Consider the following 26,771-nt stretch of genomic DNA (forward strand, 5'->3'; position numbering starts at 1 on the left):
TTATTCATATATAAGAATAGTAGATCAATTTGCCAAGGAAAGCTGAAAAATTGTCAAAATTTAAGTTTCTCATATGTTTTGAAAGGTTTTGAACTGTAATCGATCTAGAATACGACGCTGCCATCAATTGAACAATTTTGAAATTTACATCGAAAAAAATAACCCGAGCAGAATCAGGCAGATTCGTCTAGGAGGGGAAGAGGCCCCAAAACCTTGAGAATAATTTTACTCGAACCAAAAAATTCGATCTCAAACATTCACGTAGGGGAACTGCTCCTGGAATTCATCTCATGGCTCCGATATTCATCCCATCAAAAACAAAGCAATGGAAAGCAATTTGATATGTTAATTATTTTTGTGATTGTTTTTTTCAGCAGTGAGCAACATAAGCGACAAAATTGATGCTGTATTTCTTTATTTCGCGACGAGATGGATATATGTTCAGTGAGATGCAGATCGGAGCAGTTCCCCTATATTGGTTTATAACAACTTTACAAACCAGCAACATGCTGCACCGAAAAAATTACACGAAAACGCCGGGCTTTGGAACGGGATATATGATGGAGTCCTAAAAGTGCACAGGAAGGCGAAAATCGTGGAATTTTTGGAAGACGTATCAGTGTATTACTGACGGTGATGAGCGATCAAATCGAAAAAGCGGTCACGCCGACTACGACTAACAAGTCGACGAAAGAAATTAGCGCAAAAACAAGGATCACACCAAATTTTATCAGCCCAAGACGTCTATTAGCTGATGTTTCATCATCGATACCGTTAAAACCGATGAGAACAGTAAGGGGCTAAACACTGTATTCCGGGTGATGGTAATCTGAGTCACGAGCGGTTTCAATACGATATCATCGGATGCAGTATGCGTTATCGCAGTGATATCGAGTGCTATCAGCGGAGAATTACCAGAAACGTGACAAAGATGATACAACAGTGCATAGTAAGACTGGATGAATTGAAGGCATGAAGAGGAAAGCTTTCACATGACACTTTTTCTTGGGGCATGCAACGTTGTGCTCGGAGTGTGGTAAAAAAGACAGCCAAAAAGATGCCGTGATCTTGTATGTCTAATGTTTGAGAATTTCCCGTTGAAATGTACATTTGTATTTCCTGTGGAAATTCTGAAGAAATTTATTAAGATTGAAAACATTTTCAATTGATCTTTCCCGTCATAAATTGTATCCCGTTTTAATATCCCAGGCGATTCTTTAGCTTATTTAAGTACAATTTTCCCAAAGAAACCATATTTTTTGATCGTCTTACTATTTTAAAAATTAAGAACAAAAACCGGCCTGAAAAATTCACTCGATGTTCGTTCAAAAGCGGACAAACGTTAGGCGTTAATCTTAAAAAACTGCACTTTTCTGTTTTTTCTTTGTTTTAATTTTTAAAAATACATAAAGGCGTTAACAAATAAAGATTCTTTGGAAAAGTTGACCTTCAATAAAATTTTTTGACGGGAAAGTTCAATTAGAAATTCAGTAATACTTTCTCTAGAAATTTATTAAAAAAAATTAACTCGAGCTGATCTGAGCTGAGTCGATTGGTATATAACAATGTGGAACTCTCGACTTTCAATCAAAAGTTCGATTTTTTAGTGATCATATATTTCGGGGACCGTTGAAGTTTAGCCAAAGTGTGGATTCTTTGTACTTTCATCCGACCGAATTCATTGTGCATTTCCATTCAATAGAATCCATTTCTGATACAATTACCGTGCCGTGAGTAAACGAACTATAATTTACTGCACTGCCAGTCGAAGTCGTATAGTCAATTCCAAGCCATCCCAATCCCAGACACGGTGTTAACTTGACGCCAATAATGTAGCTCCCGACCAAGCCTCACATAAATACATAATAGTCCACTGGCAACGGAGCACATTCCTCAGATGCAAAAGTACAAAATACATTGCTGATAAGCGAGGCGACTCTGCCGTCCTACCCGGCACCCATCGCCTTCCATTCCTTTGCCAGCCAGCCCACTGCACTGTGTCCATTGGAAGCGGCATGCAGCAGCAGCAGCAGTAGCGCGCGCAAATTCATGTCTGTCTCCTGGAAAGTGGTTCCGTGAATCCACGCCGCACCTCCTCCTACACATTACTCCCCGGGGTCTGGTCTGCCCCTGCGACACCTTCCTTCCGCGAGGCCACATGCTTTATTGCGTTGTCCGTCGTCGCTCGTCCGATTCGGTCGACCCGGCTGTCAAGCACCGAAATGCATGGACTAATACACCTAGCGGGAGAGTGATGCCTTTCTCAGGTCTAGGAACGTTGCACCCGAAGTTTGCCGGCGATTAAAATTTATTAGTTCAATTAAATTATACTTGATATTGAATGATGTGTTATCAAAAACGTTGTACACGAACATGAACCACATATAGAAATCTATGTTACATATCTAGACATGGAACGTGCTTCGTTCCATCCACCGTAAATTTGTTTACAGGCTGACATGATAACCTTTCAGCGCCACTTGATCGTGTGGAGTGAGGCAAAAAGGAATCGCCAAAGGAACCCGGGAGAGCTAATATGGTCTGGCAGATAACGTAAATTAATTTAAATGCGTTTTAAGAGGACATTATAAGCATTGATAAGCCGGGGACCGGGACGGGATCTGGAAATGGCTCGACAGCCGGGCCGATCGACGGGTAGCGCACTCTTTCAGCCCCCTCAGAGCTCGTTCTGCAACCAAAGCTTCCTGATCGGGCGCCGTCTTTTGATCGGTGGTAATGGATCAGAGCCAGAAGTTATTAAACATTGTTTTTGTTAACTGTCTTTTTTTAGCTTCATAGAAATAGAAGGCAATATGTAGTTCCAAAAGCACATTTAACCCTACTGATATTAAAAGTAACCACATTGTAAGACATAAATTTTTTTATCAGGATTCCATAAAGCAAGTCCCTGAATGAATATGCAAATTAGTAATTCATTATTTACAGACACAATAATAAAGATGTTAACAATTAATTGCATATTATTCGGCAACGAAAACCATTTTTTGTTAAAAAAAATTTCATATCAATTTGTCCATTTCGAAACATGTGCCAAGATATTTAATAAAATTAAAGATGTTCCTAATTAGTATATGAAATACAAATCTGTTGATATAATCGATGTATAGCGGAAGTAAATGAAAGAGAAATGTGTACATCTCATAAGGCAAATGAATGTTGTGTGAATTAAATATATCAAATTTAATGAACCTACACGACAAGCTCGTATTACACATTTCACTAAGTTTTACTACTCTAAGATTTGCACAGATAGATAGCTATGGAAGATACAAATAAAGTTATGAAATTAAATGAAATTGTGCCAACTCTGGTTAGTCATTCCACTAAAATTCCTTTTAGTGAATTCACAATAAAGATCCTATACCCAAGTTAGAAACTGCGCAGTTCTTCCGAAGATTAAGGCACAACAAAGAAATACCACGTCTCACAACGCCAGTCACCCAGTCCACGTTAAAACTGCCAACAATTATACGCTTGCAACATTATTAAATTACCGGAAACAATGACAATTAAATTAATTGAATCGTGAGCTCCAATGAAATTAAAAATCGGACGTCCCTGCGACGGCTTGGCCGGGCCATCGATCGTTTCTTTAACTACGTAGGTCGGTAATTTCGTGCCGGGTGACTCCTGGATGTGTTCGACACGAAGACGTCGCGTCGCGTCGGCTGCACCGCGCGCCATAACTATCGAACAAAATTGCTTCGCGTCGTATCACAAATTTGCGTGCGGTGCTCTCTCTCTCTCTGACCTAGCCATGCTGATAATTGGCCCAATCTGAAATGGGATGTTATTCGGGCTTTGGTGAGGTTGCCAACATCCCCTTAATGGATGTACTTTATGGATGTTATCGTCCTCATCAGAATTTAAACATGAGAATGAATTTTTATCACATTGTATCACGTTAGATAGTCCGATCGATCTAACTTGCAATAACTGAGTGCAAACTTAGCAACTTGGCTATACATTGGATTAGTAAGCTTTTAACGTATAATTTCTATGAAATGACAGAATTGAAAAAATACGACATGTAATCGTTTTCTCGATGTAATTGTGTAGGAAATCATGCACATAAACTCCGTTCGATTCGACTCATTTTCCATCACTTTTTAAAATGACAGGTCGTCGTTACTCTCCATATACTAAAGTATTCAGTATTGCGTACAAGAAAAAGTTGGATGCAAAATTGAAGGCTATTGAACACAAAAAATTGAGTTCAAATATTTCCATAGCGTGTAATTTTCAAAATTTTCAACTGTGTAGCTTAGGTTCTTCGAAATTCAGCTACTGCCACCATTACCCCCATAGATCCATTGACAGATTTTCTTAGAAGTCTTAAAGTTTCTAATAGTTCATTTTTTTTCTGAAAAAGTTTTATTGTTGAAATTTTCCTGGAAGTACATTATTATTCCCGCTAGTTCTTGAAGGCTCAGAGAATTTCTGAAATTTTATAAGAATTACCAGACTAACCGGTGAAATAATCAAAAGTTGAATATCTGAACCTATAGCTTTGCTTAACTTAGCTAAGACTGACTGCATTTGTTAATGGTTTCTTTTCCGTTTCTGGGCAGAACGTTCCACTACGTCCAATATTATATGACAAGCAATTTGTTTTCATGTCTTGTTATGATCGAAAAAGTCTTATGCTTCTCGTCTATCGTCGTTAATTATCGATTGATAGTGAATTCTGCATTACTTTTTGTGTATCCAAACAGGGAAAAAAGAGAGGAATATTGGTTGGGAAAGGAAAGGAATATTAGTTTGTAGTAAATGTTGCTACTACAGACCGAGAAAATCTCTTCATCCCCACGATACCCCGGAAAGTACCCAGCAAACACAAGATCGTATATCATAGCGAATAAGTGTATAAAGTGGAGGCCATACTCGTCTCCAAAACTTTGAGTAACTAAACAAGGATATGAGAGAACAATCGCAGAAATACACGAATATGAAGTAGTTTATGATGATTGTAGCCAGGGTTCGTGATGCTCACTCAGTTAGTTTTCCAAAAGCCCCACCTGTTTTGCCACTTCTATAGTTGAAAACCAAAATCAAAAAATTATAAAAAAAAAGTTCTGAAATATAGTTTTGTACTGATATTTGCCAAATTTTGGGAGAGTATCGGTCTCATTGCTCACACTGCAGCACTGTTTTGATTTTTTGTTTCCGATTTTTTTTAATTAGAGGCGTCAAAATATATGGGTTCTTTGGCAAGGTTGACCTTAACCCTCTATAACCAATATTTTTGTTTCCGCTCAAAATCACTATTTTGCTTTCTAAAATAGATCTGTACACGTTTTGGGCAATATTCCCGATTTTATCAATTTCACATTTTGTTTTTAAAAATTTTGACATAATTTCTTGAATCTATTATTTTTTTCATGATTTTTCAACATAATTAGATTTAAAATATTCTAATACAAAGTCGACTTATTGCAATTATTAAATTTTCCATGTATGAAGTTGGATAAATACTTTAGAGTGTGTCATTCACTTGTAAGGGTCGTTTGGCCGAACGGGTCATCCGGCCGGATATGATATTTGGCCGAATAGAACATTTAGCCGAAGAGAACATTTCAAGACAAAATTTGCAAAACGACTTATCTGCTTTTGTAAACAAAAATTCAAACGACGATTTGACGAAACTGATAGCACTCCCACGCAAACCAACACTATCAACAAGTAGCGGAAACCTTCACCTACCTATGGGTGGCGTTGGTTTACGTGGGAGATATAGGATATTTCGCCGAATAGGACATTTGGCCGAATAGGACATTTGGCCAAATAGGACTTATGGCTGAATAAGTCATTTGACCGAATAGGATATTTGGCAGAATAAAATATTTGGCCGAATAGAACATTTGGCCGAATTAGAACATTTGGCCGAAGAGAACATTTGGCTGAATAGGTCATTTGGCCGAATAGATCATTTGACCGAATAGGACATTTGGCCGAATATGATGTTGAAATTTATATTATTAATCACCATCAAAAACTTTTCTTAGTATGAACAATTGAAAATTACAAAAAATAATTTAAGTATCCCGTCTAAAAGCGGTCTTGGTCGGTAGAAGGTTATCTAGGTAAAAAAAAACTGCGACAATAAAATGAGTTCATTCATTTGTTGGGAAAGATTTAAAGCAGAAAAATGTTGATTTAGGACTTGTACAAAATCTTATGCGTTCACATGAGAAAAAAGTTCCAGCAATTAAATGTATTATGCACATATCAAGCTTACATACTGTATTTCAATCCCTGACAATTTCATGAACAATCTGTTAATAGACTTATTTTTGGCAAGTAGTTCTAAATGATGCAATTTGATTCCGTACACCCTGTATAATGTTGAGATTTTTATCAGTACAGTGAATTCAGTATATTTGTGGTTTTGTGCATTGAAAAAATGATAGCATTTGGACATTGTCTGGAGAAGTTGTTCCAATTTTGCGTGACTACTGAAAAAATCCTTAGGAAGGTCAAAACACTAAACTGCTAAAGGACAGTTAGCATAGCATAGCATAGCATATGTGATTGTACAAATCGTGGGTGGCTATACAATGCTCAATTCAAGCTCCATCCGGAATAAGGGCGAATGTCGCAAGAGAGGACTCTCCCCGTCGACCCCCCCTCTCCTAAACAAAAGTGACAAGAAGCAGATCTCTCTGCGGTTCATCATCTCAGAACGAAAGAAAACAATGCGAACTTGCATTCTGGGGTGATAAACCGCAAAGAAATTCCCTGCCTGTCACCTCCATTCGAATGAGGGGAAGTCGACGAAGAGAACCCTCTCCCGGGACACCCGCCCCACCCACCAGACATAGCTTGAATTGAGCAATCTACTGTATATTGTCGCAAATTGGTACTTGGGATTAGTACCTTTTCCTATACAGTAGCAGTTGTATACCTGGCCACGTCCTTACAATCACGGAAGGAAGGGAAGGAATGTTAGTTCAACATCTACTAGTGAAGATGCAGGGAACCCATACTACCTTCATAGATGTCTCGGGAAGGAAAATTTGTGTTAGTGGGAAAGGTGAATAATAGGGAGCTCTATTCGACAATATAGAGCGTTTGTCAATAACAGTATATGCTGTAAAAATAATAAAATATATTCATCAATTTACTTACGAACCGTCCTAAGGGGAAAACAAAAAAAAAACACAAAATTTCGGCAAATCGCGCGATCGTTCTGCCGTCCGAAACAAGAGCCACGCACTGAACTAATTAACTTTATTACCGGCCGCGCAATGCAAAACACAAAATTTCGGCAAATTGCGCGATCGTTCTGCCGTCCGAAACAAGAGCCAACACGCACTGAACTAATTAACTTTATTACCGGCCGCGCAATGCAAAACACAAAATTTCGGCAAATTGCGCGATCGTTCTGCCGTCCGAAACAAGAGCCAACACGCACTGAACTAATTAACTTTATTACCGGCCGCGCAATGCAAAACACAAAATTTCGGCAAATTGCGCGATCGTTCTGCCGTCCGAAACAAGAGCCAACACGCACTGAACTAATTAACTTTATTACCGGCCGCGCAATGCAAAACACAAAATTTCGGCAAATCGCACGATCGTTCTGCCGTCCGAAACAAGGGCCAACACGCACTGAACTAATTAACTTTATTACCGGCCGCGCAATGCAAAACACAAAATTTCGGCAAATCGCGCGATCGTTCTGCCGTCCGAAACAAGAGCCAACACGCACTGAACTAATTAACTTTATTACCGGCCGCGCAATGCAAAACACAAAATTTCGGCAAATTGCGCGATCGTTCTGCCGTCCGAAACAAGAGCCAACGCGCACTGAACTAATTAACTTTATCACCGGCCGCGCAATGCAAAACACAAAATTTCGGCAAATCGCACGATCGTTCTGCCGTCCGAAACAAGGGCCAACACGCACTGAACTAATTAACTTTATTACCGGCCGCGCAATGCAAAACACAAAATTTCGGCAAATCGCGCGATCGTTCTGCCGTCCGAAACAAGAGCCAACACGCACTGATTTAATTAACTTTATTACCGGCCGCGCAATGCAAAACACAAAATTTCGGCAAATTGCGCGATCGTTCTGCCGTCCGAAACAAGAGCCAACACGCACTGAACTAATTAACTTTATCACCGGCCGCGCAATGCAAAACACAAAATTTCGGCAAATCGCACGATCGTTCTGCCGTCCCAAACAAGGGCCAACACGCACTGAACTAATTAACTTTATTACCGGCCGCGCAATGCAAAACACAAAATTTCGGCAAATCGCGCGATCGTTCTGCCGTCCGAAACAAGAGCCAACACGCACTGATTTAATTAACTTTATTACCGGCCGCGCAAAGCAAAACACAAAATTTCGGCAAATCGCGCGATCGTTCTGCCGTCCGAAACAAGAGCCAACACGCACTGAACTAATTAACTTTATTACCGGCCGCGCAATGCAAAACACAAAATTTCGGCAAATTGCGCGATCGTTCTGCCGTCCGAAACAAGAGCCAACACGCACTGAACTAATTAACTTTATTACCGGCCGCGCAATGCAAAACACAAAATTTCGGCAAATTGCGCGATCGTTCTGCCGTCCGAAACAAGAGCCAACACGCACTGAACTAATTAACTTTATCACCGGCCGCGCAATGCAAAACACAAAATTTCGGCAAATCGCACGATCGTTCTGCCGTCCGAAACAAGGGCCAACACGCACTGAACTAATTAACTTTATTACCGGCCGCGCAATGCAAAACACAAAATTTCGGCAAATCGCGCGATCGTTCTGCCGTCCGAAACAAGAGCCAACACGCACTGAACTAATTAACTTTATCACCGGCCGCGCAATGCAAAACACAAAATTTCGGCAAATCGCACGATCGTTCTGCCGTCCGAAACAAGGGCCAACACGCACTGAACTACTAAACTACTAAAGGACAGTTGTCCAAAAAAATAACTCACTACAAAACGATCATTTATCTAAAGAACCTATACTAAAAAATATATTAGAACAAATCTACTTTGGTTCTCGATAAAACAGGGGGAATCAAATCACCCCACATTTTTTGTATTAAAACCTTGCTATATTATATAGGTTGGACGTAGAGCGTTGATGAATTAAGCTTTCAATGAATGATTTAATTTGCAATGATTAAATCATTCAACTCTGTGATTAAAGATTATAATTAATAATTAATGTTTATGATTAACGATTGAATTAATTTTTAACAATGATCAACGATTATGATTAATGAATAACATGTTTAAGTGTTTGGCGAGGGATTGAATTCAAAAGAGAATGAAAAAGTCTCTCATCTATCATCTCTGCATACGATATGTAGCAGATCGCGAGAGACTGTTTTCGCAAGCTGTCATGATAAAGCACTGATTCGGAGGCCTATACCCCATGATAAATTTCCTTCAAAAAGCTCCAAACTCGGGGAGCACTGGTTCTGATGATGCATTTCAACTTGTTCTACACAGCTGTGCGGTCTTCAACACAAAATGAGCGAAAATCATTACTTTTCTGTGGGGGCTGCTTATCCGATTCTGATTTTTTCGCACTTGTATAGGGTAAATGATCCAATAGTGGAGGAACTAAGCACGTTCCAACACTATTCATTTTCCTAGAATTAAACTAAATTTCATTTCGCATTCCTTTCATATATATTCGGAAACGTTCCCCATCTACTTTATTGGAAAAATGCTTCCGAGGCATGTATTTCATGTATTCCGTCCTAAAATATCAACTCCAATTATTGGTACACTGTTCCAATAGTTGCGGTATTTTTTAATTCGTGTTCCTATAGTTGCGAATCCCATTGTTTTCTTACGGGACTCGCAACTATAGGAACACTACCGCAACTATTGGTGCAGAGGCGAAAATTTAGTAAGACATTTTCTAGATATTTACAAGTTTATGAAGAAAATTAATGCTGTTTTCACTTGCCTCGTATATTGACATTCGCTTTGTCATTAGACGTAAAAGGTTGCTGCGTTTGATTTGTAGATTTAACGCACACTGTACTACCGCAACTATAGGGACACCCACGACTATCGGATCGTTTGCCATACAAGTTTGATAAATTTGTTATCGTGGCTTGTTATGATTCGGAACAGTTTTTGCCTTTCTTTTATCGTTGTTCGTTATCTATTGAGAGTGATTTCTGGACACCCTGATTGACAATTGGCACACTATGTGTAGGGGAAACTGGACTCACGTGATCCCCCCTGTTTTCTCGAAAACTAAGCACATTTTTATACCACTGATATGTGTAAACAGGTCTGTTAGACATATGATTGAATTGAAGTAACATTCTATAATACGATTTGCAACTAAGAATTGGCATTGCAGACAACCTGTAAGCAACTTGCACAGGACCGAGCTGTCAAAACGCATGCTGATGTGTCCATTTTAGGGTGTTCGATGTGTACATCGGGGCAGTGGTGCTAAAATATTTTACTTATTTTTTAGTGAATTTTTTCACTTAATTTCGCTTTATTTATTAGTTTCATCATACTTTTCCTTTAAAAATGAACTTTCATACAGCAAGCTCATTAAAGGGAAATTGATCTGTTTTGACCCTTGATAAAGCCGTTCCCAATCATTCCTTGTCGTGTTTCTGGACGAGCCGGATGTATTTACATTCCTGTCTCATCACGTGACGCTCTTTTAATCGGTGGAGTTTTTTCCCCCACGATCGGGGTTGTTTTTATATCGTTAGTTGCCTACGCGAGTAAAAAGTTAGTTAGTCACAAGGTGATCTATCCAGCCGACTAATTTAGGAAGCGAGCTGCCTTAGCAATGCAGTCTCGTGAGAAGGTGAAATTTTTTTTTTCTGAAGGCATTACTGTGACGACCAACAGCAGCAAAGTCGCCGTCACCTAAAAAGCTACCTACTCGGTGGAGTAGGCAGCGAACAGGCTAAGTACAATATTGTATCCCATTGTACCGTTGAACTCGATTCATCCACACTTCAGTGGTGCCGTTTTGTGTTCTGCCTATAGTTAGGTACCGGTGGATTACAGTGGGCCAAAAAGCGAAAAAGTTCGCCTGAAATATTATTAATTCATTTCGCTTTTTCTGTGTTTTTGTTGTTGTTTGGTTATTATTATAGTTAAATCTTATTAGTATTTTCTCATATTTTTTTTTTTTATTATTTTGGGGATTTTGGGTTATATTACATGGACGAAGAAAACGGAGGCGAAACGCCTCCCAAAGACAATGTCGTTCGCACGCGATTCTACCAGGCTTCTTCGCCTGGGCCTTGGGTTGTTTACTTTCGGCAGAAAGTGAAAAGTATTGATTTTTTAGGAATCAAACGCGACTTGACGCGTCGTTTTCCGAAAACTGATTTTCATCAGATTAATCGGAACAAACTACGTGTAACCGCACCTACATATCAGGATGCAAATGCTATTGCAAAAGACCAACTGTATAATGTAGAATATTTGGTTTATGTGCCCTCGCGAGAGGTCGAAATTGAAGGCGTGATAAACGCAGCGAGCCTGACTTGTACGGATGTACTTGCAGGAAAAGGTCGCTTAAAGAATGCCCTGCAATCTACTGTGGATATTCTGGATTGCAAGGAGTTGCATTCAGCTGTCATGGTAGATGGTAAAAAAGTGTATTCCAAGTCAGGTTCACTTCGGGTGACGTTCGCCGGTTCGATTCTCCCAAAATATGTAGATATTGAAAATATGTTATTTCCGGTGCGTCTTTTTGTGCCGAGGGTGTTTAATTGTACCAACTGCAAACAGTTGGGGCACACTGCCGAGTTTTGCGACAACAAGCCCCGTTGTGGCAAATGTTTTGAGAAGCATAGGGAGGAGTCATGCCAACAACAAGCTACAAAATGTGCTTATTGTGGTCTAGACCCTCCCCATGGTTTGCAAGAATGCCCGGTGTACAAGAAGCGCACCCAAAAAGTTAAGCGTTCGTTAGTACAGCGCTCTAAGCAGTCGTATGCAGAAATGGTGAAGTCGCAAGATACATCCGCAACTGCCAACGCAACGGCTGCTATTTCAGCTGCCGTTCAAGTAAGTGATTTTTATGATGTCATTTCCATAGACGAATCGGACTCTGACGTAGCCGATATGGATGATTCTGCGGAGGTACACGTACCCGAAAAGAGGAAGAAACTGTCTTCCCCGGGATTGCGCCGTAAGAAAACAAAAATCGTCCCTAAAAGCTTGCAAAAATTGGATGGTAATGGGGATTATTTAAAATCCGAAGCAGCCTGTCTACACTGCACCTTGTGACCCATGTTGCAGTAAGACATTCCCGCCATTGCCTAAAACTGATGTTTCAAAGAAACATCAGACAAGAAATATCTCTGAGCAGAAAACTGCTACTCGCACTTTCAAGAAAAGAATCTCGTCCAAGCGAGGACTGATATCCTTTAAGGACCTTGTGGACCGTATTTTGAAATTATTTAATGTACCCAATTCAATGAGGGCAATTATTGACATCTTTTACCAACAGTAGAACCATATCTGAAGCATTTAACTGTTTCATGGCTCCTTGCAGAAATTGTATCTTTCGATGGATAATACGGCCAATATAGAAGATACAATCACTGTGCTACAGTGGAACTGTCATAGTCTAAAAAATAAATTAGACGTGTTCAAGTTTTTGATTCGCAAACACGATTGCGATATATTTGCACTCTGTGAAACATGGCTTTCTTCTGAAGATGAAATCAACTTCCACGATTTTAACATTATTCGCCTAGATCGGGATGATAACTATGGTGGCGTTCTTGTGGGGATCATAAAATGTTACCCTTTCTACAAAATTCCCATCCCAATTGTAAATGGCTTGGAAATCGTCGCTTGCCAAGTAAATGTAAAGAATAAAGACCTTTGCATAGCTTCAGTTTATATTCCACCAAATGCCTCGCTTAGTCGTCGACATCTTTGGAGCGCAGTTTCGCTTCTATCATCCCCAGTTTTAATACTGGGCGATATGAATGCACATGGTACTGCATGGGGCGAAACCAGAGACGATAATAGAGCGCCAATTTTCTATGATTTGTGCGACGATTTCAACTTGAATATCTTGAACACAGGTGAAGTAACTCGAATAGGACCTCAAGGTCAAGAAAGTCGATTAGATCTGTCTTTATGCTCAAACTCACTATCATTAGATTGTACGTGGAAGGTAATCCAAGATCCCCATGGTAGTGACCACATGCCGATAGTCACCACAATCAAAATGGCTATCAACGATCAGAGCCAGTTCAGGTTCCTTTCGACCTCACGAAGAACATTGACTGGCAAAAATTTGCATCGGCGGTAAAAATTGGTATTGAGTCAACTGATATTCTTCCGCCACTGGATGAGTATCGATTCCTTACTGAGTTGATTCAAAAAAGCGCACTAGAAGCTCAGAAACGACGCGTTCCAAGTACATCTGTCATAAGAAGACCAGCCACTCCTGGATGGGATGATGAATGTACTAAGTTGTATTCTGAGAAATCTGATGCCTTTAAGGCCTTCCGTAAACACGGAAGGTCCGAGCTTTTCGAAGAGTATTTGAGGCTTGAAAGAAAGCTCAAAAATCTTCTCAAGGCTAAAAAACGTAGCTACTGGCGACGCTTTGTCGAGGGACTATCACGAGAAACCTCAATGACAACACTTTGGAAAACGGCCCGCAACATGCGGAACCGCACTTCCACCAACGAGAGTGAAGAATACTCCAATCGATGGATATTCAACTTCGCAAAAAAGGTCTGTCCAGATTCCGTACCAGCAGAACCGCTATTTCGAGAATCAGTCACTGATCCCGGTTCTTTGGGTGGACCATTCTCCATGCTGGAACTTTCTATGTCTCTTCTTTCATCGAATAACTCTGCTCCGGGATGCGATAACATCAAATTCAATCTTCTGAAAAACCTCCCAGATATCGCAAAAAGACGATTACTTGACCTGTACAACTGTTTCATGGAGTACAACATTGTGCCACCTGAATGGCGACAGGTCAAAGTAATAGCTATTCAAAAGCCTGGGAAACCAGCGTCTAATCACAATTCATACCGACCGATTGCCATGCTATCGTGCATGAGGAAATTATTGGAGAAAATGATCCTTTCAAGAATTGATCATTGGGTCGAACAAAATGCATTACTATCAAATACTCAGTTCGGTTTTCGAAAAGGTAAAGGAACAAATGATTGTCTAGCGTTGCTCTCTTCAGATATACAGCTGGCCTTTGCGCATAAGGAGCAATTGGCTTCAGTTTTCTTGGATATTAAGGGCGCTTTTGATTCAGTTTCCATAGAAATACTGTCGGCAAATCTGCACAGTAGTGGATTACCCGTTATTTTAAATAATTTCTTGTACAACTTGTTGTCAGTGAAACATATGAACTTTACTCTCGGCACTCTGACAACTTCCAGAAATAGCTACATGGGCCTTCCCCAAGGATCATGTTTAAGTCCCTTGCTTTACAATTTCTATGTTAAAGATATTGACGATTGTTTGGAAGAACAATGCACACTTAGACAACTTGCAGATGATGCCGTGATCTCGCTAAGAGGTTCATGTGCAGAAGTCCTGCAAAGGCCATTGCAAAGTTCCCTAAATAATGTGACTGTTTGGGCCAGACATTTAGGGATCGAGTTTTCACCGCAAAAAACTCAGTTGGTTGTGTTTACTAAGAAGCGGTACCCTGCTCAACTGAAACTAAAGCTGTTGAATGATAACATAAACTAATCTTTATCTTCAAAATACCTTGGGGTCTGGTTTGATTCTAAGTGTACCTGGAAAACCCATATTGATTATTTGATAGAGAAATGCCGAAAAGGATTCATTTTCTACGTTCTATCTCCGGAACTTGGTGGGGCGCTCACCGGAAGATCTCATCAAACTATATAGAACGACTATTCTCTCTGTTTTAGAGTACGGCTCTTTCTGCTTCCTCTCAGCAGCTGAGTGCCACCTGATCAAATTGGAACGAATTCAATATCGTTGTTTGCGTATTGCTCTTGGCTGTATGCATTCAACGCATAACATGAGCCTGGAGGTGCTTGCTGGAGTCACTCCTTTAAAGCACCGCTACTGGGAACTCTCACTTAGAATACTGATCAAATGTGGAACAAGTAACACACTTGTCTTAGAAAATTTCGATAATATGCTTGAACTGATTCATCAGTCAAGATTCCTGAGGGTCTACCTCAACTACATATCGACAGATCTTTGTCTTCCATGTTATAATCCACCACGAGTTAGCTTCATCAACGACAGTTCCTCCATTGAATACGATCTGTCCATGAAACATGCTATTCAAGGAATACCAGATCATCTTCGAAATCTTTCCATTCCCCCTATTTTTTCCGAAAAATATGAACATGTCAATTGCAACAACAGATATTTCACTGATGGTTCTCGCATCAACGGATCCACTGGCTTCGGTGTCTTCAATGTAAATTCAATCACCTTCCGAAAACTTCAGGAACCGTGTTCGGTTTATGTTGCTGAGCTGGCAGCAATTAACTTCGCTTTGGGGATAATTTCCGATCAGCCCGTAGACCATTATTTCATCTTCTCGGATAGTCTTAGTTCTATCGAGGCACTCCGGTCGATGAAACCTGTTAAGCACGCATCTTACTTTCTTACAAATATAAGAGAGCAGATGCGTGATTTGGTCGAAAGATCATTCAAGATTACCTTTGTATGGGTCCCATCCCATTGCCTAATCTATGGCAATGAGAAGGCGGACTCGCTAGCAAAGGTGGGCGCACAGGAAGGTGAAGTTTATGATAGACAAATCTCGAACAACGAGTTTTTCCCATTAGTCCGTCAGAGTACTCTTCAAAATTGGCAAATGATTTGGTCAAACAATGAACTTGGACGGTGGCTATTTTCCATAGTTCCTAAAGTTTCTGCGCGAGCGTGGTTCAGAGGTGAGGACTTAAGTCGAGGCTTTATCCGCACGATGTCGAGGCTTATGTCCAATCACTATTCACTAAACGCACATCTCTATAGAATAAACCTGGTCGATAGCAATATATGTAGGTGTGGAGCCGGTTACGATGACATCGATCACGTAGTTTGGTATTGCTCGGAAAACGACGCCTCCAGAGAGCAACTATTGGATACCCTTGTGGCCCGAGGTAAACAACCCTACAGGGAAGTAAGAAGTATTTTGGGGGATCGCGATGTGGTATATATGCAGGCTATCTATGCCTTTCTTTGCTCGTCTGACATCAAAGTCTAATATTTTATTTTTTTTCTCCCCCAATTTTTTTTCCTTGTCTCTGTGCTATTGTTCCGTGTACTATAAACCTCTGGCCATCCGGAAGATGCTCCTTGACGGACAACAACTCGAGCACGGCGCTACGCTACAACGTTTTTGACGTCAAATACCCGGATGAGCAGCTGAAATACCCAAAACCAAAATCCCAACCCTGTCCATCCTGAAATTACGCAATCTAACCTTGAGTCACCACGAGTATCTTGGTCAATGTCCCTTTCCCCTACTAACTGTTAATAATAATGATATAGTTTTTAAATATCATAAAGAGTCTCGGCTCCGTTAAGTGTTATACACGCCTGAGCCTGTCAAATAAATGCAATAGATAAATAAGCCGTTCCCAAAGACTCGATCAACAGATCAATACATGCAAAATTTTATAATTTGAAATTGTAGCCCGGGCCGAATTGGGTTAAGAAATGTCTGTGCTATGGCAGTTTTAGTGAGCCAAAAATTGACCGGACAGATATTCTTTTCTTCCAAGAGTAAAGTAAAGTTGCACAGAGAGGATCTGCTAACACTGATTCTGAAAGATGCTCATGTTAATATTTTGGGAACTTCCATTTTTGCTCAACCCTTCAAGTGACTTCATGTGAGAGTTCATTTCTAAAGCTTTTTAATTCCTTACCAAAGTTGTTACCAAACTGCAAACAAGCGAGTTTCTTGTTGCTACTTTATTGGCAGGTGTTTGAAAGTGTTTTTAATAGCTGTTTCTAAAACAAATTCAATGCGTTTTATTTCGTTTTATTTATATTATTTTATTTATATTTTTATAATTTTCAGGCGATAACAATACTTCCGCACTGCCAACAAGTATTTGTTAACTTTGCTCGTTAGGTAGACGGTTTAACAGTTCAATAGGTTAATTTGGCTTCACTCTTTGCGCAACTCCATATATTTCTAACAAACTCTGCTTTCAACTACTTTTTTGCCCTTATCTTCACAAGGTGGCGAAAACATTTGCAGTAATCGTTTGTTACTTGGCGCACGACCGCAACCCATTTAACCCTTTATAAGGCAGGCGAATCTAAACAATAAATTAACAAAAACAACAATAAGACACAATGTTTACATTGAATTAAACTAAAGTGACCAGACGGCCCGGATTACGCGGGACAGTTCCGGATTTAGCCTACGTATCCCGCATTGCTATGCGTCCCGGAAAACGTCCCGCATTCCGCGATCAATCAGTAATGTTTTGGGAATTTATCTTTAAATCCCTTGGAAATGAATTGCCTGGAAAATATTTAAAAGATCCGAATAATCAGAAGAACCTGGGAAATTGAGCAGTTTACCGAGTCTACTGAACACGGAGACTAAAGGTTTGACTAATTTCTATAAAATTGCCGTCGGTATTGAAGAATCTAGGCGTTCTGAAGGATTTATCAAAATTGAGTTGAATTGTCAGAGTTGTGATAGATCCTAAATCTTAGGAATCTGAAGCATTTGAATAACCTGGGAGGTCTAGAGAATGTGGGAATATTAAGGATTTGTATGATCTATGAAATCGAAAATAGCTGCTGATATTAGGATCAATTGATCATGACAATGATCTGTGTCGGAAGAATCTGAGGCAGCTCCATAATATAAAAAAATAGGATTATAGAAAATGTGTGAGATCTGTCATGCTTAAATTCGCAAAGATCTTAAAATTGTACACAAGAAAACAGACAATACCCAGTAGACTAGTGAGGAGTGTTTCGTTTGTTGAAAACATTTCACTACTGGAGTGGGAATCAAATCTTCATTTGATAGCAATACACACGATACACTCAGGCGACCGGCGCTGCTAACCGCACGGCCACGAGGTCAAGATTGTAGAACATTTCTTATTTTAAAAATATTAGAAAAGTGTTTATATGATTTTAAGTAGTTCGCATCATACAGTATGATTCATACTGTTTATAGGTTAATAGGAGAAAAATATGTTTCAAAACGATTTAATAAGCTTTCCAGATGAACAGTTCATAATGTGCCCTTGAATGGCCCAAGACAAATTTATATTAAACTTAAATGTATGTTTGTTTTACATTAAACAGTTCAAAAACATTAAAAAATTGGTGGCAATATAGTTGCCACTGCCTTGCAAGCAGGACAACATTGGTGGCAATCAAGGAATGTAATTGTCGCTGAAAAATCCAAAAAACAAGCGACAAAAGAGAATAGCGATAACTCTTTGTCCTCATCTGCAGAGGATAAAGACATTGTTGCGTTCCATTTTATTTGCAACAAACATGGAGAGGTAATTGTTGTGAACTTTTCAAACTGCGATTACTTGTATATTTCAGCAGTAAAACACAAATCATGTGAACCAGAGGGGGGACAACGAATTTTTTTCATATGGAGTTTGGCAAGTATGACAGTACCCTCTTATTTGGCGCATAAATTTATACTCCAATGTCAAAATGCTCATATACTTACATAAATTGTCGTGGTATTTGTGAAAATTTGTATTGTTTACCATTTTTACAAGAGAGAGTGGTGTCGAAAGCACATATTAAATTAAAGATTGCAGCGAACAAAAATACACCAAATCTAAAAAAATGTAGTGTTTTCACTTTATTCCGTACGCGAAATATGCAGATAAATAAGTATGTTGGTAGAAAAAACTCTGTGCTGAGCAGAAACAGTTGTTTCTGGCATTATCCAAACTTTGTGCGTTTCAGAACATTCTCACTCACTGCAGTGTTTATTTTTCATAGACTACGGCGTAGTGTTAGTGCCGTCGGCATTCGCTTGATTTGAGGCAACAAATATTTGACACCTTAGCACCCGCCTGATGTGAACAGATGGTTAAGTTTATGTCTAAGCTGTGATAACTGATACTTATTTAACCAAAAACATCATCGGAAACCGACTACTTCTCAAAATGCGCGGCAGGCGATCATTGTCCTATTCTGTTGCAGTTTGGGACAAACGCTTATTGCGAGTTGAGTTTGTCCCAACATTTACAAGAGAGGACAATGTTGTTGTCATTGGCAATGTTGTTATTTTACATTCCTTGGTGGCAATATTTATATATGCCACTGCCTTGAGAACGGAAAAACAGGCAACAACAAAAATAAATAAAAGATTTTTATAAATCACGTTTTAGGTAAAACAAATCAAAACAGAGCACGTTACACTTTTTAGTGATGTCGGAAAAACGCATATTAAGTGAAATTTTATTCCAAAGGGGACCCTAGACAAAAAGCAATTTCGTCAAAATCCAAAACCAAATATACAAGAAAGGCAAAGCATTTTCCAGGCTAATCAAGCAATATAGCCACTACATAAGAACTTATAAGTAGAGCTCTCGTTATTAAACAGAAAATCACATCACTTGTTGGTGGCAATATAGTTGCCACTGCTTTGTAAAGGGTTAAGGAATGACGTTCGATAACGCGATTTGCAACCTTGTTTACGCGAAAACATACACTGAGGAAAATGGACGTATGATTTTCAATCAAACGCCTTATGAAAAATTGCCACAAGGAATCGGTATGAATTTTAAAATGTTGCCTTATGAATGATGATTTTCATTTGAAAAAAAGTGAAGTGCGGCAGACTGGATTCGAACCATGGACGTCGGGGTTGGGAGGCCGGTATGTAGACCACACGCCCATCGACGCTTGATTACTCGGGAAGGTAACTGCGTATAAGAAGCACTGAGAGTGGAATAATCAGTCGAAGATTTATAAGGCGCCAGTTATAAATTTCGATATTCCAGTTCGCTGAGTGTACGATATTTCTAGATCTACATTTGAAAACGGGGTTACAGCCACAATTTTAATCCTCGTCTACTTACATACCTAAATAGATAGTCAAATAACTGGAAAGAATACCCCCTTTTCAAATGTTTGACTAGATCTTTTTGCGCACCGGGGAGACTTGATTACCCCCTATTTTATCGAGAACTAAACTATTTTTTCTTGCGTATTTTTTAGTATAGTTCCTCTAGACAAATGACCTTAATATAGTGATTTTTTTTTATTGAAAACTTTATTTATTCTGCAGTGCGGTTTGTATGTTTTGACCTTCCTAAAGCTTTTTTTATTGGCCACGCAAAAGTTGAACAACTTTCCATAACAATGACCAAATGCTTCCGTGTTTTCACAGCATAAAGCCATAAATATGCTTAATGATCTGTACTGATGAAAATGTCAACATTCCATCAAAGCTTTAGGGTATTTGGATTTGAAGTTATTGCCTCAATATGAGGACACTTGATCCCCCATTTCCATACCCCACCCCCATACCAAAATTAGGCGAAAAAAATCAAAAAAATATAAATCTGTTTCCAGGTTTCTAATTTTTTGTGGATTTGACAGATTTGATAAAGGGTTGGCAGAAAAAAATATTTATTGCGTAGATATCATTGAAAAGGGATCAAGTCTCCCCAAATTTGAAAATTGTATGTGCTGTTGAATTTAATTACAAAAATCGGATGTTCAAGTCGTGTATTAGTTCTTAAGCTTTTTAGTCTGTATGATGAATAACATAGTCGAAGACTGTAAATAAATTTAAAAAAAATGTTTACGCACAGCAATTCGAAAATTCTGCGTATTTTGAAGGAAAAATATTTTTAAAATCTGAGGACGCCTTTCTAATTTTATCAAAGCAAGTTCTTGGAGAGGGATCAATTTCCCCGAGTATTTTTAAAGTCGATTTTTGACAGCACTCCAAAAAATCGATTGTGTATCAATAACAACAATAATTTAAGGACTGTCATACATCAGTAGAGTCAAATACTATATTTCTTAGAGAAAAAAATCCCGTTTGGAAATCCCGTATGTTTATGAATTTTTGGCTGTGATACATCGGAAATCAGAAAAAGAGCTCAAGTCTTCCCAGTCTCCCCTATCCACTAAAGAAATTATTTACATTGCGAATAATAATGATCAATTTTTTTTGATTAATACCAAGGGATATGTCAGTTGCTGGTGGCAATTATATATATTTTATATATCATCTCGTTCCATTTTATCTACTTAAAACACGTTAAATATGATAAAATACGGAACAAGCGTTTTGTGTAGCGGAGGAGGGATATTCAAGCCAAACCAACGAACCAGTTATCAAATTCAAAAGTGATCAACCAAGTTTTGCCCCCTTTCAAATATTACTTGTTAAAGTCGAGACGAGCCAGCCTCGGGCTGCAAGTCTCAATAATAAAGACAAAAAAAACTTGTTGCGCAAAAATCGGTAAGGAAATACCTACTATATGAAAAATGTCTTCGCTTTTGTACACACACATACACACGGACAGACAGACACTGTTTTACGAGAAAGGCTAAAGGGATCGATATGATGAACGAACTTACGACCTCATTTCATCATAGACATCCTCTTTTGTAATACTGAATACAGAGCTCTCCAGTTTAAAAATTAATACAACTTAATCATGTTAACCCGGATACCTACACACCATCCATCGGTACCGCTTAAGTGTGGGCATTTCCGATTGAGACTTTAAGAATATAATTAAAGTTTAGGACTGAAATGGTGAGGAAATAAATAAATTGCTTCTCAGCTCGTTTTCTCAAGAACGGATAAAATCAAATATAATTAAGTATATTGGGACAGGGTCGTAGTGTGCTGCGGTTGAGACCACTTGTAAAGTTTTTTACCTGCGTTTTTTTTCCCTGAATTTTTCAAGTTTTACGAATTTCGGATTGCTAGTGTGTGATAAACTGTAGTTTGTGTTTCATGATGGGTCATAGATTTTCCGAATTTAGTGCCGCTCTGGACGGAAAGATTCCGTCTAAAGTAGTTTCAAAATGTGAAAAAACGCGCCGCCGTCTGTTTGGAACTATAGTTTGTGACGGAATTTCAAGTTAATATATTCGTCGTGAAGTCCCAGTCCTCCGGATATGTAGTAATTTGGTGAGAATCTTTCGATTTGTTTGTACTCTGATTTCATTTTTAGAATTGATAAATCCGGAAGTGTGTTCATGGGTCCATTATCCAATTGATAATGGTGACATGACCAGGCGGGGATTATTGTAAGCAAAAGTGACCTCGGACTGGTCATAAAATGACAGGCAGTCTGAAATGAGTCACTCGAGTTGCAGTAGAGGTGCTAGACCTTCTAACCACCGGACTTAAGGACAATCCTCACGGAATCCAAATTTAAAAGTACTCGCGTTTTCAAGGCCACACCACTCGATATGGAAGCAACGCACAACTGTCATTTTCATTATTCCAGCTTTGCTGCGTCGCAGCATGTGTGAAATAATAAAAATGACAGTTGTGCGTTGCTTCCGTATCGAGTGGTGTGGCCTTGAAAACGCGAGTGCTTTTGAATTTGTGTTCTTTGAAGATTGTCCTTAATCTGACTGTAAAACAGTCAACTTTTTTTCCATAACATCACTGCCCGCCAGTGGGGGTTAGAATGGACAAACACATGCACATACATATGTAATTAAGTAAAATATTGGAACCATCATTAGACTAGCGGTAAGACGTGCGACTATAAGCATGATGAAAGAAACGGTTGGAGTTTTTATTCCCGGTCCGATCAAGGAAATTTTCGGATCAGGAATTGTTCTTGGCTTTGCCGAGCTATTATCACATCATAGCCAACTCGGCCACATAATTTACGAATGCAAAAGTGACACCTTAGCTTGAAAGCCTTGCAGATAATATCAGCGTAATAAGTGTTGGTAGAATCATATTCAAATCTCAATTATCGAGGCCTCATGCTTGATCCAACTTGCTGAACGTTTGATTTTTTTAAACAGAATCGTACAGTTTCGCTCACGTATCGAAAAATTATTTCGCTCCAAGAGGCGTCAATACTCAAGCGATGCGTACTTTCTTGTTTACTCATGAATTTATTATTCATTATTTTAGGCGAAGAAAGGATATTGAATCCATTCAACAAAAAAGTACTCTTATGTACCAAAACCAAAACCAAAACCAACCTTTTTTGTACATTTTGGGGCCCCCACAAGCTGTCGACCCCGGGGCCCCTTCCGGATAAATCCGGCCCTGGGTTTTCGTATTTTTTATAAATTGGATAAAAATGAAACCTCGTAAGATTGAAAAAAAAAAATTAAAAATGTGCAGACGCAGTATCAATAAAAGGATGTATGAAACAAATGTTACTTTTTTCTATAGCACTTGAAAGCTAATTATTTGTAGCAAAAATAGTTTGCGTTGCGAAATTTATCTAAAAACCAGTTTGATAATTTCACCAACTCAGATGAATGAGCCCAATCTTAATCATATTCTCCAAAAACTATGAACTGTCATACATTACAAAGTTAGCATCTTAATTAATATAGCCCTCTTTAACCTTTTATTGAGTTGCATAAAGCATCATACGCAGCTGTATTTTTCAACAGTCAATTTAAGCTGATTAAGCCTTCAACCCATCTCCCCGATAATATTTAGCATTTACAGCACACCTTCAGTATCCTTGTACACACACGTACATGTTCACATAAATTCATCACCACCATTCATCCTTTGACTTTACCTTGTAAAGCAAACCAACAATTCCTGTAGATAATGGATACCGACGGCACTTACCTTATGTCTTATTCAGGCAATTTCTCCGCTCTCAAAATCACTAAAAATTCCGATTGCACTAATCAACTAACACCAACAACGCACACTGTATCTCGGCAATATTTCACTGTTTACACGAGGCCGGCCAGACTAGGCGTAACTCGACACCAGCGTTTAGTTGGAGCACTTGCAATCCTCTCTAATCCTCACGTCCTTGAGTACAGCCCGGCGTCGTTGGCGTTCAGCTTAATCACTTGAAATCCTTCGCGGGAGGCTAATGGCGGTAATACCCTGTAGCTTAATCAGATTTCAATTTATTGCACACTTGTTTCTAGTTTTCTCCCGCTTACTATCCGTGGGATGACACTCTTATTAGTAAGTAATTAGTCACCACAACCAGGTACTTGAACGTTTCTTCTTTTACTCCTCTCGGCACTAATCGGTGAATATCGGCGTTCGAAGATCTTGTGCGGTTCGCAAAACAACGCTAATTGATCAGCTTCTAAGCGGGCCGCGCTGTCGACATGCGACTTTGCTAACAGAATTATCGAATTTCTCCTCACTTGAAACGTATTGTCGGGGTTCACGTGTTGGCAAAAAGCTTGATGTTTTTCTTCTATCAAGGGTGTCACTTTTCCGCTGCAATTGTATCAAGGTCCACTGTCTTGAAGCGATGAGGCACTGTTATTTTTGAGTTGTCATCAATAGCCAATCAATTCCACTGAAAGGCCACAATCATTCATGGACACTGGAAGGCACTCTTCATGATTGTTAAATTCCCCGTACTCCTCGGGCTCCCGAACGATAACTCGGTCAACAGAAGACTCCAGCCGAACAGTCGTACCGTGGCTAATTGAAAACGAATTGGATGAGTTATTTTCGAGGCATCAACAAAACGACGGCTCGGCACATAACAACAGGGTTGCCGAATTGGCACCAACAATGCCCTGCCAGCCGGCCCAACACTGACAAAGGGAAAACACACCGAAACGTATTTGCATTATTTGTGCATTGTGTCTCTGCACGGAACCGTTACACCGACCTGCACTGCACATGCGCGTAGTCAAGCGCGATACCGATTACGCTTCAGCGAAAATACTGTTCCTTCAACGTCCAGACTAGATCCCAACAGACCACGCGTCCCAAAAAAAAAACAGATCGTTTTTTATCGTTCGACGCTTTCACGCGTGACGCGGCTTTTCTCAACACTGCTGCATTGATAAAAGCAATAACAACAACAACAACAAATATCGCACAGCGAACGAGCGCACGTTTTACCTCTCCACTCTGACTACGCCAAACGAACGTTGAACAAGAACTGAGTGGCCGCTATCGCAACGTGTAAACAACCAGCCCAACCTGTCCAGGTAGCAGCGAGCTGCATTCACATAAATTAAAAACCAACACTCCGCTCAATCGCCCGTCCACTCGGCTGTAGTGGTGCAACATCGCGGTAATCATCGCGCGCGAACCGCGATCCGTCTCTTTCTACCTCGAACAATCAACACACCCACCCGGGACCACCACCGCCACAGCCCGTCTCCATCAGAACCGGTCCGGTAGCGGTGGCGAACGGTGTAAGAAGCCGGAATCAACAACCATCAATGGAACGCCTCACATGCTCCGCCCACTTTCGCTTCGCAACGACACCCGTGCAACCAATCGGCGCGCAGCAATCCACCAAACCGGCAATCATAAATTTCCACCTGTCCCGCGCTTCCACCTCGTGCGTGTAATCGCTCTGATCCGTCGATATGGGTGGAGGTTAACGAGCAAACGAATTGGATTTACATCTCGCTGCTCGTTGGCGCTGTACAAAGTGTGCGTTACGTGTTACGATGGCTGCTCGCACGGTAAGTAGGTATGCTAATCAGCGACGTTTGGATAAGTGATATTCACTTACGATCATTACGGCCAACAACGGGAGGGTTCCAGCCTGCCACTTTGGTGCTTCGGAGAAGAGTAATTAGGCGTAATTGACGTGGGACAGCTACATAGGTGCGTGCGGTGGTTGAAGTGCCGGGTCGTCGAGTTGGATGCGAATCTAATTAAACTGGTTTATGCCAAGTCATGGGAACTGTAATTGCGTAAACTTTGATGGATGAATGGAGGTTTAATGGTGCGGATATGACTTCTGAATGTAACGATTTTTTAGAAAGGTAGCCGTTCGTTAGGTTCTGCCTTTGATTTGAATCAAAGCGGTGATTCAATGAAATATGATTTCATTCATTAAGCGCATTCTTTACTTGGTAGATGGTGTTATAAGGCGTTAGTAGTAGCTCAAATTTATCATTCAACAGAATGGTTTTGTTATATCATACGGGTTCGGTCAGCCTTGCAGGCAATAATGGTATAGGATTGCCAAATTTACTTTTTGTTACAATTTAAAATCTTCTCATGTAATAAGGATTCTCAGTTCCCTAGGCATTGACAATTGTTTACACGTTTACACCAAACAGGCGCAAACCAAGATTGCTACAACTAAGAACCTTAGTCTAAGATGGCGGGCCAAAGGTTGACTAAGTTGTAGCAAACTTGGTTTGTGCCTGTTTGGTGAAAACTTCGCGCAATGGAACGGGGAAAAAACATAACAATGTCTAGGGAATTGAAAATCCTTATTACATAAGAAGATTCTAAATTGTAACAAAAATTGAATTTGACGTCTCGGAATTGACAATCCTATACCATTGTCTGCAAGGCTGACCAAACCCGTATGATACAACAGAACCCTTCTGTTGAATGATAGTTTTGAGCTACTAGGGTAAATGATGTATCTTGGACAAGCGCAGGACATTCATTAGAAAATATATCGAGATTGAATAGTATAAAACAATTGAAAACCACTAGGTTCATCCAAATACATAACCTATGATGTGTCTCCATTGCCCAATTTTTGAGTAAATTACGTTTACTAGGTGTAAACTGTGATATACTGCGAACTGAAATATTTTCTTTTTGGACATCAAATATATAATTTCGACATGGAAAATGCATATATTTTGGACAGAGTCATTTT

The 26,771-nt window shown here is 39.7% G+C and overlaps 1 protein-coding gene across 2 annotated transcripts in view; it reads right to left on the bottom strand.

The window, feature by feature from the left end:
- LOC134217237 (homeobox protein aristaless) overlaps positions 1-23,982 on the bottom strand; it is a 386,363-nt gene extending 362,381 nt beyond the window's left edge. For both annotated transcript variants that reach the window (XM_062696011.1, XM_062696010.1), the window contains exon 1: positions 23,777-23,982. The gene's annotated coding sequence lies outside the window, so the exon portion shown is untranslated. The remainder of the gene's footprint in view (positions 1-23,776) is intronic.
- Between the last annotated feature and the right edge of the window lie 2,789 nt (positions 23,983-26,771).

This window comes from Armigeres subalbatus, chromosome 2, assembly GCF_024139115.2.
Source record: "Armigeres subalbatus isolate Guangzhou_Male chromosome 2, GZ_Asu_2, whole genome shotgun sequence".
In the NCBI taxonomy this organism is placed as follows: Eukaryota; Metazoa; Arthropoda; class Insecta; order Diptera; family Culicidae; genus Armigeres; species Armigeres subalbatus.